The sequence below is a fragment of the Bactrocera neohumeralis genome, unplaced genomic scaffold, assembly GCF_024586455.1.
Source record: "Bactrocera neohumeralis isolate Rockhampton unplaced genomic scaffold, APGP_CSIRO_Bneo_wtdbg2-racon-allhic-juicebox.fasta_v2 cluster11, whole genome shotgun sequence".
NCBI lineage: Eukaryota > Metazoa > Arthropoda > Insecta > Diptera > Tephritidae > Bactrocera > Bactrocera neohumeralis.
Window position 1 is genome coordinate 6,431,597 of NW_026089624.1, and position 7,569 is coordinate 6,439,165.

Below are 7,569 nucleotides of genomic sequence, written 5' to 3' on the forward strand. Positions count from 1 at the left end.
AAATTTTGCTATCCTCAAATCTTTATGCAATAAATATATTAAGCCAACAGAAACGATGAATGAAAATACAACCAAGTCATCAAAAAGCCAGAAGCGCGAAAAATTGATTGAACAATTCTTTTTGCAAGATGGAATCAGCGTTCAAGCTCCTGGGAGAAAGGATACAATGATAATCGATGGGAAAGTAGTCTCAAAACGTTTTATGCTTATGACCTTAACAGAAGCATATCAACTTTTCAAAGCCGAATATACCGAAGAAAAAGTTTGCAAAACTATTTTTATTCGTTCTAAGCCAACTTACATTCAGTTAATCAATAATTTACGACACAATATGTGTGTCTGTAAGTACCATGCAAATTTTATTTTTCTACTAGAAGGCTGTGCAAAGATTATACCGCAGATTCCTGCCAAAGCTGAATTATTTCTTACATCAGTTTGCTGTGACGTTAGGAATGAAAAGTGCATGGCTAATAATTGTGACAGCTGTGTACGCGATATTAAAGACGATCTAGTTCCAATACAGTTCATTAATAAATTTAATACGCAAATCAAATGGAAACAGTGGAGAAAAGTAAATGATCGCATAACTTTAAACTACACTATTGGTCCATTAATCGACTTAATTCATGATATAGAGAGTCAGCTACCAGCTTTTAAAATGCATTGTTTTGTTAAACGTCACCAACAAAATTACTTTGAAACTAAAAAAAAATGTAGCAGCTAATGAAATTGCTATGCAAGTTGATTTCGCTGAAAATTATCGCTTGACATTCCAAAACGAAGTTCAAGATGCCCACTTTAGTTATAGCCACGTAACAGTGTTTACGTGCGTAGCTTGGGTTCTTGGTGAAACCAAGTCTTTTGCTGTTATCAGTAATAGATTGACCCACAGTAAATTCGACGTTTATTGCTTTATTTCCAAAATTATCAATATATTACAAAACCAGTACAAAGGAGTTACCAGCATTTATATTTTCTCTGATGGAAGCACTTCCCAATTCAAAAATAAATTTATTCTTTCTAGTATTCCAAGACTTGCAGCTGAATTTAATTGCGGAATCTTAGAGTGGAATTTTTTTGCCACTTCGCATGGCAAAGGTGCTGTAGACGGAATATGTAGGTGCCGTAGTTAAACGAAAAGTCTGGCAAATCGTTAAAGTAAGAAATATTGTTCTCGGTGATGCTTCATGCTTCTATGAATGTGTTAAGAACAACATTCATGGAGTTAACATTTTGCATATCTCTGGAACACAAATTGATAGTTTTTGTAATCAACTGTCAGAGTTATGGCAAAATATTCCAAATATCAAAGGAGTTAAGAGTTTGCATTGGTTTTCATATTTCGACAGTAAATTTATCGAAGTTGCTCGGACCGCCTATTTATTAAAGAAAATAATTAAAATAGACCATACTAAAAACTAATAACTTTCTTCTTAATTTTTTAGGTCATTTTCACTATAATGTTACTTGAATTATTAATTTAGGTTATTGTTTTGCTTAATTTTCAATAAAATTGAAGTGTTATAATGAAAAAATTGTATTTCTTTGTTCATGGAAGATTTTGTCGCGTCCGTTATGTCGCGTCCGTATTTCTTCTATACTCAATTAAAAAAAACTAAGGGAAAATTAACATATTTCATAAACCTACGAATAACAGTCATCTGTTCGCATTTATTAATATATATATTTTTATATATATATAAATCTTTAATCTGCTGAATTTTGTATATTTCTGAAAGCGCCCAAAAAAAATTCTATTTTTTCACTTTATAATTGCTTATAACTACGTACTTATTTGTAGTAGAACCTCCCCGTATCAAATTAAAATCTAGTACTGCGTCAGCGCTTCAAAACAATGTCAATATATATAAACTTTTCCTTTGTCTTCTTTGTTTTGGACGCACTTAAAAGCGTACGAGTGTTGCGTCCGTTACCGTGAAAATGCCCATATGTGTGTGTGTGTGTGTGTGTGATGTTATCTCTTCTGTAAATTTATGACTTGTGTCCCCATGCATTTTTATTACTATTAGATGTGCATTGCATGTAAATGCATTATGTATATATGTATGTATGCATGTATGTATATTAATATATAAATATATAGATATTTATATTTAGTAGAATTTCGGCTTTGCTGATAAGTAAACATGTTCAATGATCTTTGAACAAATATAATACAAAATATTTACGGTATATAAATAAAATTAAATAATTAAATATGCAAGTCCAAAATTGACTATAAATATTACTATGTATGCATTCATACGAAATTATACTCATATCATAATTATTTTTACATGTCAATATGGAATTGGTGAGCAAAACACAAAAGCACATACAAGCGATTTCCTGGTTGAAAACAAAAACTGAAGCTTGAAAATATCACAATGTTGTTGTTGGGAGTATCATAAGAAGCATGCATACATATATTTATGTCTCTTCATATTCTCTGCTTGGGTTCCACAACTTCAACATCGAAGCACCCTCCGAACCGACCTATAACCCCACAAGCCCCAGGTTCCAAGCAAGCACCTTGGACTAATTTCTCACTAAAAACGTGACCTCAACAGAGACACCTGGACTCTCCCGGAGCTCAGTTCAGACCACTCCACGGTCTACCTGGAGCTCACAAATCGCCCTCTTCTCTCCCCTCGGTTAAAAACCAAAACCGATTTCCTCCACCTGAAATTCTTGCTGGAAACGTCAGCTTTCACTTGCACCCCAATCAACTCCATAGCTGATCTTGATAAGGCGGTCGCAGGTGTGACGGAGGAAATCCAAAGGTAATTAATTTCAGCCACCTCCTCAATAGAAGCTACCAATAACCCAAACAACCTTCCCTTACGTATCTGTGCACTCATCGCCAGGAAAAACAAAATCCGCAAACTCTGGCAAAAACAGCCACGCTACGCCAAACTTTAAATTCCATTGAAAGGGAATTAAAGGTTCTCCTCCTCCAAAGAAGTTCTGAAGACTTCAATTCCTTTATCGCTGAAGCCGAACAGTACCCTAACAGTTGCTGGAAGGTTATCAGATTCTTACGAAACCGTAAACTCCACCTCCCCGCTCTAATTAAAGACGGGATCTCTTACCCACAGGACAAGGACAAAGCCAACGTCTTCGCTCAATCCCTTAAAAATCAATGCTCCCCCTTTCCAAGCCTTCAAAAACTCTCTTCTTTTCACGAAGAAGTGTCAGAAACTGTCCGCGGCACAACCTTCTAGACGGCCGAGTTTCAGCCCACCTCCCCGAAAGAAGTCTCCGAGGATATCCGCGCCCTCAAAAACCGGATAGCTCCAGGCCACAACAATATCGGTAACGGCGTCTTAAAAGTCCTACCGCGCAAACACCTTGTTGCCTTAAACAAAATCATAAATGCCATGATGCGTTTCCAATATTTCCCCCCGGCCTGAAAAGCCGCCACAATCGTCTTTCTTCCCAAACCGGGTAAACCCCTTAGCGATCCGGCAAACCATCGCCCCATCAGCCTACTCTGCACCCTAAGTAAAGTATCTGAAAGCATAATTCTCTCCCGACTGGAGAAATTTTTTACGGAAATGAAAATTCTTCCCGACTTCCAACATGGGTTTCGAAAGCGACACGGCACCGCACACCAACTTCTGCGGGTTTCCGAATTTGTCGCTAACAATCTCAACAAAGGAAGACACATCCCTATGCTCCTGCTTGACTGCAAACAAGCATTCGATCGGGTCTGGCATGATGGGCTTATTTATAAGCTTATAAAGCTAAATTTCCCGCAGTACCTCATCGGCTTAGTCAAATCCTTCTTGTCTGACAGGAAGATTACTGCTCCGGTGAATAGTGAGCTCTCCGAAGCTCACCCGATCACGGCGGGAGTCCCTCAGGGCTCCAAACTCTCCCCAGTGCTGTTCAACATTTATTGTTACGACATCCCAACCGAGGAGAAAATCCTCACAGCTCAATATGCAGATGATGTCGCCTTCTTGTACGCCTCCCATACAATTAACTTCAGCACATCCGCCCTCAATAAATTCATCCCCACCGTCCTCGACTGGTGCTGGCTGTGGAGATTCGATATCAACACAACCAAATCAGAGGCTACCTTCTTTTCACGGAGAAAGCGAATTCCACCAAAAATCTAGGTAAATAGGTTCCCCATCAAATAGAAGCCCTCCGCGAAATACCTCGGTGTTTTCTTCGACAGGCGGCTAACCTGAACGAAACAAATCACAGAAGTTTGAGCTAAAGCCAAATGCGCCTCAGCTCATTAAAACCCTTGTTTACCAATAAAAAGGTTTCCCCAAGCACCAAAAAACGAGCTTTTAATGCCATCATTAGAAGCATCTGCTCCTACGCCATCCCTATTTGGGGCTCGGCCTCACCCAGACAACTGTCCAGGCTTCAAGCCACATACATGCGTCTATTAAGATCAGCTCTTAATTCCCCGTGGTATGTTAGAAACAAACAGATCCTAGAGGAAACAAATCTTCCCTCCATCCAATCAGCAGCTATTTCCTACGCTGCGAATTCCCGGGCGTCAGAAGATCCGCCAGGGTGTCTTTAGAAGATTTCCCCCCCCCCCCCCCACATCTCTTCAGAAACAAAAAAAAAAAAATCTGCTTGGGCATACATGCCACGATACCATCATACGCCGAAAATACATATATTTATTTCTCTTCATTTTCTCTGCGTGAATTCTGTGGTTGTCAGGTGAATTCCTTACTTTAAATCTAACAAATGTTCGATATCGAACCTGTACCTTCTCCATGCTTTGAGTTCTCTGCCCTCACACCTGGTCTTTTGTAATCAACAACAATATTAAAATTTGGAATGTCTACAATATCTTCATTATTCATCCATGTCTCCGAAAGAATTAAAAAAATTGACGACGCACTATATTGTGATATTGCAGATCTTGTACATCTCGTAAGCTTTGAAAGTTAAAGGTAAACAGTGACCTCCCTTTTCTTTTATTTAAGAAATCATATAAAACATTTCCAATTGTCTGAAGTCGATTTAAGCTCAGCCTTCGAAATTCATGTTGTAGATCAATTGTAGATACTGACGCTCTTCGGCCATAGTGTTGGACCTATTTTGTTGCTGAGAGTGGTCTAAAACAGAAAAAAATAAATAAGGTTATACACGTGGTGTATTGAGGTTATATATATATAATCCTTGATCAGTATAAAATAATAATCAAATTTATTTATTGAAAAACATTGAAATATTAGTTTATACTTAAAGCAGGATTAAAAAATATTTACACTTACCATTTATTACATCAGTCACATTAACACTTATATTTGAACATCTATTTCGATTGTTCAATAATTGTTTTTTACGTGCACGAAATTCGCGACTACGTTCTGTTGAACTTTTTCCTGGATTTTGTTTTTCATTTTAATTTTATTTTCATTTTTTTTGCGTCGATATTGACGACACATTTCGGCATTAGTTTTCGGCATCTTATAAAATATATTATTTAGCACAAGACATAAAAATACTCAAAAACACACAAAAGGAACTCACTATTCTCGCTGCTATTTAGCATAAATGAGCACGTTCAAAGGCAAAAATATATGTAAAACGACTGAATTCGTACGAGAATAAATAAAGAAAAATGCTTTGTAGAAAAATTTACAAAGTCACACAGAGAATGTAAAAAGTATTTGTTACCCGAATATCTGTTAGTGTTATTATTTTGGTTATCAGTTTGTTACCTATAACATATAAACATGTTAGTAGAAATAAGCAGTAACAAGATTATTTGTTACCCATTTGTTACTTCTAGCAAATTCAATTCTTTTAAATAAAATGCGGTTTTTTTTTTATTTCGCTTTATTTAATATTAAAATAAAAATAATCAAATATTTACTTAAACTAAAAATTTGCCTATTATTATTACATTCAGCAGAAAAATAATACAAACTAAATTTATATCAGTATAAAAATTATAATTCTAAAAATTCATATTTGTAACAGTAAAATTAGAAACTTCAACTTACAACTTAGAACTAATATGTGCAACTTAAAACTAATTTATACAACTTAAAACGAATATTTACAACTTAAAACTAATATATATAAGTAATAATAAGAAAACTTATATTAATTTTGCCTTAAGTTTATGCTTTTTTTGCTTAAAACGATTGTGGCTTAAGGCCACAAATTTCCGGAGCTCCCCTTTTCATTTTATTTCCGAAATCTTGGGACGGTATTCTAAAGTCGACACAATTATAATTGTAACCGCACAATTCGTTTAAATTTAGATTTTACATTTACACATGTATGTACATACGTATGTGTATGTATATGTACATATGTATGTAGATATAACGCACAAATTACATATTTCACAAAAATGCACAAATTATAACATCTATTTGAATTAAATATGCACTATTTAACTTTAATAATTTAAAACTTACTCTCTTATTTCTCTTACTACGCTTTTCGTTTTCTTCTTCTTGAAAAATTGGGCATTCGTCTCTCCTATTCTAGCAAGTTAATATAACAATATGTTTCGAATGTCGATAGTTTTTCTCTATCTTACCCAGCCAGCATTTACTATCAATTTTTAATGGAAAATTACTCATTTTCAATTGAAAAATTGATAGAAAAACAGTCAATTTCTATATCAATATTCATTGTAAATTGACTGTTTCCTCGGGGGAAAATGGTCGAACAAAATTGAATGATTTTGATTGAGTCATTTTCAGGGTCAATTTCCAGTCATTTTATTATAAATTTCGATTGTTTTTTCCGGTCAGTTTTCAGTCATCTTATTAGAGTCAAACCACGTCAACTTGATCAATGTTTTTTCATCATTTTTAGAAATCTAATGACATTTCTGAAATTCGATAGCTTATATCAAGATGAAAAAATACTTTAAATAGTTTTTCGAAATTCTGCGCCGTTTTTTTTATATTCAATTTTTACTAATTTAGCAACATTTTAAGAAAAAATGCATATCTCAGGACCTGTTTGCTATAAACGAATGAAATTTTTTTTGAATATCGAAAACTGTATTTACTTTATTTTAAAAATATTGAACGTGAAATATTCGAAATTTAAGTAATTTGTTAATAACAATTGTTTAAACAATTGAAATTTTTTATGCTTTCTAGGCCTACAATTACAGTGAAAATTTTACAAAACATACTTTAAACATCCATTTTCATATCCCCCAAAGAAAAAATTTGTATTTTTGACTCTAAGAGTCAATATCGCATTTTTAGACTCACCATACACTATAGCCAGCGAGCTAGTGATGGACACGGCATGGCGGCGTGCGCAACGTACGTATGTATATGTGATTTTCGTCGCAGCGTCAATTGTTTCAGTGAAAAAAACAAGTGAGAATATTTATTGATGTATACATTTTGTTAATTGAAACATGTATTAATGTATCCATTTTGAGGTCAAAATAAATAATAACGTTGATAAGTTTATATGTTTTTCTGAGTACTACCTGTGGAAAATCTTTTAATTTCGTCGATTTCTTTGTGAGTATGTTTTCTGAAAGTTATGTAACGTACAAAAAATGACATAATATTTATATTTTCTATCTGTTGCTTTGTTTTATAC